The following is a 14,693-nucleotide window of genomic DNA, read 5'->3' on the forward strand; positions in this document are numbered from 1 at the left end:
TTGTTACAACCAGAAATCAAATACAATTGCTGAATCTTCATTTCGTGGCATTCGTACAAGTTCGTAGTCATATTTTGGAAGCTCTCATCGTCTTCATGAAAGCTGGCAGACAGAATGCAGCAATATGCATATGTAAAGCATGTTAATGTTGGGAAACGTGCAAGTTTTAAAAACTTTTCGAGGAATTTTGATTCATAGATCTTGATTCACCACATAGAGATAAGTTTTACGTAAAAATAAAAATATGATGTATCATTCAATTAACAGATTGAATACTTACATCAAAGGTCTGAGTAAACCTTTAAAACTTTCTTCTAAAGTGAATGTTCTCACTTATTGTAGATCCCTTAGCAAGATGCATTCTCCTTGGATCTCCATCTTCTTGGTAATTGTTTTGCCTTTAGGAATCACTCATATGCCTCCATGAATGACCTTGGAAAATTAGGCTTGTGGGAGCCTCCATTAGATGAGAACATAAACCCTAATTTTTTAGAGAGAGAAAATATATTCCTTTTTCCTTCTACTAAAAATCACCCTTAAAATATACATAGACCATGTATATTTATAGGCAACATAAAAATAAAGAAAAGGAAACAATAAATCCTTCTCCATCTCTAATTCATATGTCTCAAATCTAATATGATTCCAATATCAAGTTGGGCTATGAGTGAGAATCCATTGGGCCTATTATTTTATTGGCTACAATGAATTAATAATTGGCCCGAACCATGGACCTAATTCAATTAATTCATAAATTAATTTCTACTCCACTAAAAGAAATTAATTGAACTCCAATTAAATAATAAATAACCTCTAAGTCAATATTGCACTTTGACCCCTCTATGCATAATTAGTTATCGGATAAATAAAGCCATCAATCCGACTACTTAATTAATATATCTATTTTGGTACCTCTGATTATTTCTGGCTCGATCACAATAAAACATTTGTTTGACAAAAATAATAATTTAAATAAATAAATATATAATAAATCATTTTGTCTAAAAACACACGAAGGCCTTCGAATTTACTTTGTGATCAACCATAATCAATACAAAATAAATACAAGTAGCAATGATGCAAATATTAAAAATATAACCCTCTAACTATTAATTACATAATTACCCAAAGTGTCGGTCTAAGGATCCCGAAGAATCCGCCGAATAAATTAAAGTAATTATTAATTAATAAAAGAGTCTATAATTTTCTCATACTTAAGAGTCAAATGCCATGACGGTGATAGGGAGCAATTGCATACGACGGCTCCCGCAATATATCTCAACCTAACGCGGATCCAGTTCAAATCTTAATTAATTATGAATCCATCTATAATTACCGACTATGAACCATTTATGATTACTATTTATATATCATGCATTGATTGCCATCACAAACATATATATAAATATCTCTTGTAATCAAATGGACACTATCAATTCTATAATGAATCGAAATATAATACATTGAATTCACCAATTGTATAAAACATACATATTTCATAAACGTCAGGAATATATGTCACTTTAATCCAAACAGGAATTTGCTATGCCATGGCATATAAATCCCAACAGCTCCCACTTGCCCTCATAGCCAATTCAAATTGCACCTAACTCCAATGTTATCCAGATGATGATCAAAATTATTGATCAATAACACTTTTGATAATGGATCAACAAAGTTGTGTTCCAATGCAATGTTCTAGCCACAAGTACATTTTCCTCATAGCCAATTCAAATTGCATCTAACTCCAATCTTATCCAGGTGTTGATCAAAACTATTGATCGACGACACCTTTGTTAATGGATCAACAAAGTTGTGTTCCAATGCAATGTTCTAGCCACAAGTACATTTTCTTGCCGGACAATATCATGTAGAACATGATACTTCCTATTAGTGTATTTTGTTCATCTATGGAACCTTGGGTCATTGGTTTGGACTATTTCTGCACTATTGTCACAACATAGCTCAATAGGCAGGCTAGTATACTCCACAACCTCTAAATCAGTGAGATCAAACTAATAGGCTTCCTTTGCCGCCTTTAAGGCTGCAATATATTCCACATACAGGTTTGAGTCAGCAGTTGAAATCTACTTAACAATCTACCAACTGATCTCCCTTCCATTAAGTGAACATACACTAAGTCATGAACCTCATAGTATCTACTTCTGATTGAAAATCAGAACTAACATACCTGACTAGGACCATATCATCACATCCATAAATGAATATGATATCATTGGTTCTCCTTAGGTACTTAATGATATTTTTCACAATAAACCAGTTGTCAAGTCCAGTATTGGACTGATCTCTACTGACTATCCCTACTATGTAGCGGATGTCCTATTTGGTATAGACCATGGCATATATGAGATTCTCATATGCCGAAACATATTGTTCCAGTCTCATTTGCTCAATCTCCTTTGATAGTCTTGAAAAACTACTTACTAGAGAGAGCCATCCATATCAATAAAGCAAGAACTCATTCTTTGAGTTATGCATACCAAACCTGGTCAAAACTTTATCAATGTAGGATTATTAAGATAAGCCTATTTTCCTTTTAACCTGATCTTGCAAAAGCTTGATCCTAGGAATCTAGCTTACATCCTGAAAATCCTTTATTTAAAAGTAATTGAACAACTACCTCTTTATTGATGACAAAACTTCCACATCATTCTAAATGAGTAGGATGTCATCAATATATATAGAATTAGAAAAATAATGACATTCCCTTGTACACTCATGATTTATTCACTAAGAAATCTTCTGGTATCTTTTTGTAGATTAACTTGCCTTCCATAGGAATCACCCTACTAGAAAGTTCTACAAGATCCCAGAATTTATTAGAATACATAGATTCCAACTCTGATTTCATAGTAACTCACCAAAACGATCTGTATCCACATCGGTTCACACTTCCGTGTAGCTTACTGGGTCCAACTCATGTTTAACAGGGATGTCCATAATGGTCTCACCTAAAAACATGATTCTGTCGAATTGGATGATAATCCTCCCACTACATCAATGTACCGATGCAAGAATCTGTGTAGTAGATGATGCTAACGCATCAATAGGGTATTCATATATTATTCTCAATCTCTATAATAAGTGTGTTCACATGTGGTACATCTGGTACTCATACCAAATTCTCTAACATTATGCTACTAGGTATATGATTCATAATATGATTCTCCTATAGATAAACAGTGAGTGAAAACAATCAACTTTTATTTTTGAGATCATAAAATAATCCATCCTAGTGACATTTAGAGTAGCTATCAAATCTAGCATGCCTATGATCTGCTTCCAACTTACTTGTCCATATCAAGCGCACATGTGCAAGACTACCCCATATGTGCATATGATTCAAACTAATATTTAGTAAAAAACACAGCTCAACGGTATCCTTGACAGACTAAGATGGAATGCAGTTCATAATGCGCATCGATGTCATTAACGCTAAACTCTTAAATGAAAGAGATAATGTAGCATAGCTGATCATAGATCTAACCATATTAAGTGGAATTCTGTTATTCCTATTTGACACCTAAATACATTTAGCGTCAATTGCGGAAAACTGGTACATAATACCCTCATTGACCATATAGTCTTTGCAATATCCCAAGAAATACTCATATCATCGATCAGATCGAAATGTCTTGATAAGTTTACCTAATATGTGTTCCACATCAGTCTTAACCTTCTCAGAAAATACCAAGAGTTTAAGACTTGTGTTGCATCAGATAAACTTATCCAAAACGTGAGTAATCTTGCTTGGATGTTCATAAGACCACACGTGTCAGTGTGTACCGACTCCAATTGTCCTTTATGTCTATTTCATCTGGCTGATTAAGCCCTAAGAGTTATCTATCCTTCAAAACAGGGTTCACAAGTTTGGTTTAGGCTCCCTTGCCTCACTAGGTAATTAACCTTCTTTGACCAATCTTTGAATCTTATTTTGATTGATAACAACCAAAAAATAGACATTAAAAATACAATGAGTCAGGAATAACAAATTTTCTCTTAACATTCAATCTAGAAGATGCAACATTAATTTCTACATCCTGCAAATCTTAAGAGTTTGTGATTATAGTATATTAACCATCTTTCAATGCACCAGAAGCAATCGCATATCTATTCAATTTTATAAAACCAGTTTTATAAAATAACAACACAGTTTTTATAAACTAAAAGTGAAATAAGAATGAGATTACGTTTCACTTCTGTGCATAAAGATAGTTCTCTAATACTAATATCTTCATACTCTCTAATTTCAAATGTAATACTCCCACTGACTTAACTACAACCTTGGCATCAGGTCAAAAGATAAATATATATCCATATCATCAAGGCTTCTGGATTCCTGAAATCCTTACAATAAATTGCAAACATGTTTAGTGGCTCCAGAATCTATCCATCAGGAATTAATAGACGCAACCACATAACATGGCTCAATGATTAAATATATATTTTCCTATGCCACGTCATTGCTTAAACAGTTCGTCCTTTAGTGTTTTAGTTAGCGACAAAAGAAACAGTTTTCTTCGCCCTCAACATACACTGCCTTATTCCCTTTAACCTTTTTGAATACCCATGTTTTGTGCTAGTCTAGTCCTATTATCATCCTTCTTCTTTGCTTTGCCCGTCCACTTGGGTCTAGAAGAAGATGGTATAGACTAGGTTAGATTGATAGGAACGCCTATACTCTTGATTATCCCTTCATCTGTTACCAATTCTATAAGAATATCAGCGAGTGTGAACTCAAACTGATTCCTTATTTAGTTTACTCTAACAGAATTGAATGAGTTTGGTAACAAGGTAATAATCATGTCAACTTGAAACTTACCACTCAAGTCAGCCCTTTTGATCTCCAGCTAATTTTTAAATAATAAACAATCATTTTCCAAAATTCGATTTCATACTGGAGTTCCTTAGGCTATCTTGATGTTATTCAAGTCTGATATAGTACTTTGGCATACTCTCTATCTAATCTCACCAAAATATCTTATTGACATCTAACATGATGCTTGAAGAAAATAAAATAATGTAAATGTTAGCTTTGGAGCGTATTCGAGGTAAACTCTAGAATATTGCACCAATTCATCTCATTTGCCTTATTTCACTTATTCAAAACATTAATGTTCTCTTGGGTATCTTAAAGTAAAAGGATTATGTTTTAGGAGTAGTAAATACATTTGTACCATAAAATATCTAAATTCCTTTTCTAGTCATTATAAATGAGGTCTAATATCATAGAATATGTAAGCAAGCAGATAAATGGATTAGACATAATTCATCTGAATATAAATGCATTCATACGATATGCAAGGTAAATTATTAATACTATCATGCATATTTAAAATTAAAATGAGTTTGTTAACCACATAATATAATAAATCTCAATCGAACAAGAGATCATTATCATTATTGGTGAACAATCCCTTTTAATTAATGCGGGTCCCTCAACTCTGTAGCATAATAAATCAACCAATCAATATGTCAATAACTTATCCTGTTGGAGGAGTTCATTATTACTATTGTTGAGATTCATTATTACTATTGTTGAGATTCATTTACTATTAGGCGAGCACTTCCATTAAAATAGTATGTGGGTCCCTTAACCACTGCATGAAAAATCGGATAACCAATACACCAATAACTTATTCGGTTGGCGAAGTTCATTATTGCTATTAGCGGGCAAATCTCATCATCTCCATATCTCTTAAGACAATGCCTTGTCTATCTATATGAAATAATTCCCGATTATGTTTAGCCTTTCTAAAATCACCTAGTGTAGACCACTCCGTTGGGGAGCTAACACTATTGATTTTAGATTGAGTGTATAACGTTATTAATGCTCTAATGAAAAATAAAATATTAAATATCTTGTCATTATAATCTAGACTCTTTAAATCATGCGTAGGGCCTTATTTTTAAAGATCTAATTACAATGAATATTTAATATTATTATTTTCATGAGACAACCATTCTTGTAATATTAAGACTCTTCAAATCATGCGTGAGGCCTTATTTTTGAAGATCTAATTACAATGGTTTTAATAACGAAGGCCATGAGGTAATGTATAAAAATCCCTGCTCCCACTTAATTTTTTAATCATTCATAATTAGGGTTTTGAATTTATTCATTTACATGATATAATGTATGCAAAACGTCTTGATTTTAATCCAATTAAATTTAGAAAATATTTGGACTTAAATGATTCACTAATATTTAATTTGAGGCACACTTCAAAAATAATTTACAAAAATAATTTTTCGTTTCCCAATAAGTGGCCTCTAATTAATTAGTAATTAAATCCAATTAATTTTCATAATTTAATTAATATAAATTAAGTCATTTAATTAAATATCATGGATCCAATGCATGAATAATAATAATAAACAATTAATTATTCCATGTATCAGTTAAATAAATAAATAACAGACAGAAGCAATATAAATGGCCAATGGATTCAGCTTTTAACATTTATATGCTCTAAGTAATGCGCGAGGGTCTATCATTAGCCGCGTCACATGGGATTATTTCCCATCAATCCCTCTTGATCTCCGGCCAAAACCTTGCCGCCAACAACTCTCCGGTCACCGGAAAATCGCCGAAAAATTCCAGAAATTAAATTAGGCCTTAAAAAAATTTCAAAAAAATTCCGGAAAATTTCTAAAAAATCCCAGAAAATTCCTGAAGCCTAATTTAACCCTCTTGGACTTTCTTGAAGCTTCATAGCATCCTTTGACGAAGATTACATGGCTTTAAAAATATTTACAATTTGAAATACAATGGAAAAAATTAAATTACATCATTGAACTTTCAAACGGCTAAATCAAAGCCTTAATTACATTCATCCAAAGATAAAATTACATTAATTTAACCTATAAGCTTCATCCATGGCCCAAACATTCATCAACATTCATCAAATCACAAATATACATACATCATGATCATATAAAAATATATACATATGCATATATAAATTTGGATCCATGAATGATGATTTTCATAAAATCATGATCTCTAGTAATGAATCAAACCATGCTCTGATACCACTGTTGGGAAACGTGCAAGTTTTAAAAACTTTTCGAGGGATTTTGATTCATAGATCTTGATTCATCACATAGAGACAAGTTTTACGCAAAAATAAAAATATGATATATCATTCAATTAACAGATTGAATACTTACATCAAAGGTCTGAGTAAACCTTTAAAACTTTCCTCTAAAGTGAATGTTCTCACTTATTGTAGATCCCTTAGCAAGATGCATTCTCCTTGGATCTCCATCTTCTTGGTAATTGTTTTGCCTTTAGGAATCACTCATATGCTTCCATGAATGACCTTGGAAAACTAGGCTTGTGGGAGCCTCCATTAGATGAGAACATAAACCCTAATTTTCTAGAGAGAGAAAATATATTCCTTTTTCCTTCTACTAAAAATCACCCCTAAAATATACATAGACCATGTATATTTATAGGCAACATAAAAATAAAGAAAAGAAAACAACAAATCCTTCTCCATCTCTAATTCATATGTCTCAAATCTAATATGATTCCAATATCAAGTTGGGCTATGAGTGAGAATCCATTGGGCCTATTATTTTATTGGCTACAATGAATTAATAATTGACCCGGACCATGGACCCAATTCAATTAATTCATAAATTAATTTCTACTCCACTAAAAGAAATTAATTGAACTCCAATTAAATAATAAATAACCTCTAAGTCAATATTGCACTTTGACCCCTCTATGTATAATTAGTTATCGGATAAATAAAGCCATCAATCCGACTACTTAATTAATATATCTATTTTGGTACCTCTGATTATTTCTGGCTCGATCACAATAAAATATTTGTTTGACAAAAATAATAATTTAAATAAATAAATATATAATAAATCATTTTGTCTAAAAACACACGAAGGCCTTCGAATTTACTTTGTGATCAACCATAATCAATACAAAATAAATACAAGTAGCAATGATGCAAATATTGAAAATATAACCCTCTAACTATTAATTACATAATTCCCCAAAGTGTCGGTCTAAGGATCTCGAAAAATCCGCCGAATAAATCAAAGTAATTATTAATTAATAAAAGAGTCTATAATTTTCTCATACTTAAGAGTCAAATGCCATGACGGTGATAGGGAGCAATTGCATATGACGGCTCTCGTAATATATCTCAACCTAACGCGGATCCAGTTCAAATCTTAATTAATTATGAATCCATCTATAATTACCGACTATGAACCATTTATGATTACTATTTATATATCATGCATTGATTGCCATCACAAACATATATATAAATATCTCTTGTAATCAAATGGACACTATCAATTCTATAATGAATCGAAATATAATACATTGAATTCACCAATTGTATAAAACATAAATATTTCATAAACGTCAGGAACATATGTCACTTTAATCCAAACAGGAATTTGCTATACCAGGGCATATAAATCCCAACAGTTAAAACCACCAAGTTTGAGGAAACCTGAAATCTATATATGAGTGCATATGCAGAAGCTTTTGGTAAGATATGAATTACCTCTTGGTTGTAAAACTTCAATGGCCCTTTTGCTACGCCGTAAGTCTCTGTATCTATCGGGTTCACTAGGTGTTTGAAATCGACCGGTGGTCCTTCAGTAACACAAAGCATAAAACCGATCGCCCCACTGAAATGATATTTGTCCAGAATTATAAACAAGAAAGGTTGATCAGGTTAGTCAAAGAGTTATGTAGCATTCTTGCCTTGAATATGCAGGGACTGTGGTCCAAGCATAGTTAACAGAACCTCTGAAGATTTTGTGACAATGTGATATGATATCTTCAACAATGAAATAGGGATTCCATGGGCTTTCTGCTGGGCAAGACATCACTCCTCCGGGGCGCAGCGCCTTCACCGCTGTTTCTAAGAAGTTTTTATCTATCAGCTGTTGGGCACCAGGCCTGGAGATTGTCAAATTTGACATCTTCAGAAAATAAAATATCAAGTCTTCATATGATATAGGGTTAAGTATATAACATCCCTATAGTTTATTTTGGATATGTGTTCTTTAATTTTTTTAAAATATTACAAATAAGGGCTTATCTGGAGTGAACCGTTAAAAAAGTATTGTTATAAAGCCATGTGTGTGGTATGTGACTAATTAATTGTGCTAAATATCCAAAATGCCCTTATCCATTTTCTATACAAATATCATACCTCCAAAACGTCGTGGTTTCCTCAAGGCCATTATGTTCATTTTACAATCACTGGGTTTTTTACTCTTTATTTTACTTCAAGAAGGGCAGGCAGTTTAGTATTTTCATCACTGGCGTGCGGCAGTGACGGATCTACATTGAATTTGTTAGTAATCTACTTTTATAATCTGTTTGTTTTTAGTTAAATATGTCTATGAAATATTACATTTGCCTCCCTTAAAAGCTAAAATTACTAAAGAAATGCACTATTGTCTCCCAAAATTCATTTTTGCCCCCTTACCTTTCATTCCGTCCCTGACGTGAAGCTCCTGTTCACCCCAAAAAATGAACGTTAGGGGTTTTAATTAGAACCTACAGCTGGTGGTTATATGCTCTATGTATATAATATATGTATAATATAAGGGTATTTTTTACATACGACATGTACATATATATATATAGAGAGAGAGAGAGACCCATCTCCTTGAATGCATCCAGTATGATGGCATTGTAAGTACCCTTAGGAACATACTTCATGAATTCAACTCCTGTGTGGGTAGATAATGGTGTCATATGGAGTGAAACCAAAACTATCCAAAAAAAAAATGAATCACACAAGAATAAGAATCAACTGATAATACCATCACCCATATGTAAGCTCACTCTGGGATCGTCATAGCCAATGGCTATTTCAGGAAAGAACTTCTTATAGACCTGAAACATCATGTGCATTTCACAACTGAGACCAACAATTACTGTTCAAGTGTTCTGCATGCAAAAATAGCATTGAGGCTCCTGTAATTTGCTTTCTTTGTTTACTCACATCTATCACCATTTTATCAATTTCACATATATCAATCTGCTCTGCGGAACAATGGCGCGACAGTTCACGGAGAATGCCACCGTCTCCTCCCCCAATAACCAACACCTTGAGAAAATTTTGATTGGGATAAGTTTATGACAAATTTGAGGTAAAAAAAACACAGAAAACTTGAGAGAGAGAGAGAGAGAGGGGGAGGAACAAAGGAAAACCTTTTTAGGGTTTGGAATAGAGCAGAGTGGGAGATGAGTGAGCATTTCTTGGTATGTAAATTCATCCCTTTCTGTGAGTTGAATAGATCCATCCAAGATAGCAACCTTACCATGAGCTGAAGACTACACACATGCAGTAATAGCGTCATACAAGTTATGAATAACTTTAGACATCATGATTTTTTTTTTCAAAAATTTATAATGAGTTCACCTCACCTTTATCAAATTATATGAACTTAGGTTGTATGGTTACTCAATTCAGCGTTAATACAATTAAATACGTTTGATAAAGTATTTTGAATATAACTAAAAATGATGAACATCACTTAAATTTTTAAGTGACAGATACATATGTCACTTTACCACTGGAAGTCGGATACTAAAAATTCAAAACATATATTTTTTAAATTATCACTTGAAAATTTCAGCACTTCAATTCTTAAAATTTTCAATACTTTATTTTTAATTTTAATAAATCTAAAACAAGTTATTAATTTTAGTTATTGTTAAAATTCAAGTACGCTACTTTCCCAAAAAAAAAAAAAAAAAATTAGAAAAAAAAGAAGAAGGGAAAAAGAATAAGAAAGAAATTCGTGTACACTGACACAAGTGGTCAAAATTAGTTGGGACCAATTTGGACGGTTACTACACGAAGGTCAAAAGAGTAAAAGAGTGTTGTTATTGTGGAAGCCACGTAAAGACAAAAATATTATATTTTCCACAGTAATAAGTACCTGAAATTCAAACATTTCTTGGAATTCAGATTTCCCTTGAAATAAGGTCTTTTCTACCTTAAAGAGAAATGCCTGCCCTGTAGAAGAAGAACCAAAATGAATTAATTTAGAAGAAATTAATTATTATCATACTCTGTATGTATGGCTAGCAACAAATTTCATTTTGTTGCCCAAAGAAGAAAGGTAACAATTGTCCAAATTGGTCTAATTGCATTGCATTTAATAATTCATATATATATATGTGTATATATATATATATATATATATTATTGATATTTGGCAAATTTTGCATTGCCCTCTATCTCTGGTTTCTTATTTATTACTTTTCTGATTGTGTAATTATAACCGATGTGTGGATGCATGATTGGACCACGTTAGCAGTCATTAGAATTGATTTACTCATTGGTGTGTAGGTAAGTACTGTCATATTTATATATATACTCCCGTCCACTTTTATATATTTAGTTGTCCGAAAATAATTCTGATTAAGTTTGATCATTCATTCACTATTAATATAATAAAAAAAAATTAAAAATCACATTTTAAAAAGTTAGGTTTCTAGAAAGGGACGCTTAAAATGGAATATTTATATCACGTTTAAATCATCATTATCATCCTCTCTCCCTCTAAATTCATCCTTCTCGACCTTTCCCTTGAACCATCACTAGCCCTTTCCCTCTATTGCCACCACGATCGCCACTCTCCATTCTCTCTTCACCACGTCGTCATTTTCCACGCTCCCTCTTTAAAACACACATTCTCTCTTTTTCTTTCTTTTTTGGTAAGGAGGGAGAGGAGGGACTCGAAAACGGACACACATCCTTAAAAAGTGAGCATTCTACCTGCTAGGATATTGAGTAATGTCAAAAACTATACCTTCATACTTGACCACCCTTTGGAGTAAAACTATGAGAATGATATTAAAAATGTTGGAGTAAACTATGAGGATGATATTAAAAATGTTATCAATCCAATTCAATCCATGTTACTTTTGGAGGATAAGATTATCTTGCCACCACCATTGTCACACATAGACTCGTAAACGAGTCAGACTTGGACTACATCAGGCATGATCTGATTTGAAAAAGAGGCATTGATGATCCGATCGGATAACTTAATAGATTATTTGTAAATGAATCAATATCCAATTTGTTATTAATCGGATATTCAATATGGTAACTGAATCTGTTTAAAAAATAAAAAGAAATTGTTAAAAAAACAATTAACTTTACATGAGTTAGCAGACAATTAGTAGGGGAAAAAAAAAAAAAAGAAGGCGGAAAAGAAAAATAAAATTTAAACAAAAAAGAGAGTCGAAAATTAGTAATCGACTTTGATTAAAGAAAAAAATATAAAAAGACGGATTAGAGAGATAGAAGAAGAAGAAGAAAAAATAATGCTAAAAAGTATTTTAATCATTTGTCAATGTTATATATTATGGCATTAATAATATATTTATAACATATAATATATTATATTATTATTATCATATCGGATTGATTATAATTCATATTCAAGATTATTAAATTCGAATTGCTAATAAGTTAATCATCTAGTCACGCACCATGTTCCACCACCTTACATATGTCGATACATATACATTTAAATCACTAACATAAGCAAAATTCCAGTAAAAAAAAGTCACATCCAATCACCCTTTTCCGTAAGTATATTGTCGATTTTTAGCAAAAGAAAGACATAATATGTTTCATTAATGGATTCACTTTTCATTAGTGGACTATAGTACTATGAAAAAAAAAAAAAAAAAAAAAAATTTAAGTGACTGTACCTTTTTCAATTATATGGGGAATTGTTATATATATATATATATATATATATATATATATATTGACGGACAATGCTTAGTTACTCACTGGTAAATAGGGTGAAGCTACTCACTCCTATGTGGTCCAATTTCTTTCTTTCTCGGTTCAACCATTAAATAAACGTATATAGTGTTTTTAGGTGTGAATTATTTTATTATTAAATGTGACTTTCTCTGATCAACTATTGAATAAACGTATATAGCGTTTTTAGGTGTGAATTATTTTATTATTAAATGTGATGTGGTATTTTATTATTGGACCATATAGGAGTGAATAGCTTCACCCTACTCACCAGTGAGTACCTAAGCATTGTCCTATTTTGACGGTTGTTTTTAATTATATTTATTGCTACTTGAATAGAATTAATAACATAAAAAAAATTACTTATACATGAAGTTAGGACTTTTTTAGAGTCATATAAAGTTCAACTTCTCAAATTTAAATAGGTCATGAATCTTTTAAACTTGTTGAGTTGAACATGAACAAACACTGCATTATTTTAAATTATTTAATATGGATTCATAATTCATGTATTTGTTATAATCCCAATATTTTTATTATACACTATGTAATACATTTATGAAATTATTTACGGAACTCGACTAGACTGAGTTTTTATTTTGGGAAAATTACATATAAATGGAGTCAAAGTTCCATATTTACTTAGAGACTGAGTCAAAGTTCCATATTTCTCTAAAATGGATTACTGAGGTGGCACGTGGTTTTTTACTGTTTAGAAAATTGTGGTGCCTAAAATGCCCTTCTCTAACAAAAAAGTAGTACCTTCAGTTCAAAAAAGTAGTACATTCGGAGAAAAAGTAGTACCTTCGCGGGTATTTAAAAAACATGGTACCTGGACGCTAAAAAGTAGTACCTTCAGTTCAAAAAAGTAGTACCTTCGAAGAAAAAGTAGTACCTTCGCGGAAGGGTATTTTAGGCACCACAATTTCTAAACAGTAAAAAACCATGTGCCACATCAGCAATCCATTTTAGAGAAATATGAAACTTTGACTCAGTCTCTAAGGAAATATGAAACTTTGACTTCATTTATATATAATTTTCCTTTTTATTTTAACCGGTTGGTGGTAGAATGAGCCTTGACGTACGTAAGACCCCTGTAAAACTCTTTTTTTTGCAAACAGCTGGTGTAAACTAGTTCTATAAACATTGAATGAATTACACGGAAAAAAAAAAAAAAAAAAACGAAGAACAAGAAAGAAAATGAAAAAACGAACAAAACAAAAAAACACTATTGCTCAAGATCATTTAAAAAACACTATTGCACAAGATGTCAGAGAGAGAGAGAGAGAGAGAGAGAGAGAGAGCAACATTATTTTGAAAGAAACACATATAATATAATACCTGGCCACATAGGTAAAATGTTAGCATACCATCCAGGAATTGCAGTGGATACTCAGTAATCTCCATTATTAAGGTTCTCAATATCCTTGGACGGTGCTGAAGGAGAGATGATAGCAGTTTTGTGGTAGTTATCACCCACAAGTACTACTTGATCCTCAACATAAGCAAAACCATTCTGTTCTGCCATAATTAATCTCTCCTCTCTCTCTCTCTATATATATGTGTGTGTATGTGTGTGTGTGGCCTTTTAATTTAGTGCTACTGCTACTACTGCCAAAAGCTAGCTAGCTCAATGTGTAGAAGAAGCTCCACTTCATATGGGGCTTATATAGGCAATATACATGTATATGTACTGATCCTTCTACCACAAACACAAATAGCTGTGGGCCGGTTGTCCAAATCTGTGTAGATAATATGAATGTATTATTATTATTATTATCCACATTTCTCTCTGCATTAGGCAACCTTTAATTAGGACCACTTGAAAAATATGGATCTCCTCAACTAAAGTCCATTATTGAATCCCAACAAAAAAAGATG

The 14,693-nt window shown here is 32.0% G+C and overlaps 1 pseudogene; it reads right to left on the reverse strand.

Annotated features, from left to right (window-relative positions):
• Positions 1-67: 67 nt before the first annotated feature.
• Positions 68-14,340, reverse strand: LOC132280853 (spermidine synthase 1-like; annotated as a pseudogene).
• Between the last annotated feature and the right edge of the window lie 353 nt (positions 14,341-14,693).

Source organism: Cornus florida, unplaced genomic scaffold (assembly GCF_030987335.1).
Source record: "Cornus florida cultivar Cherokee Brave unplaced genomic scaffold, ASM3098733v1 CherokeeBrave_3.0.0_Hap2_Chr11, whole genome shotgun sequence".
NCBI lineage: Eukaryota > Viridiplantae > Streptophyta > Magnoliopsida > Cornales > Cornaceae > Cornus > Cornus florida.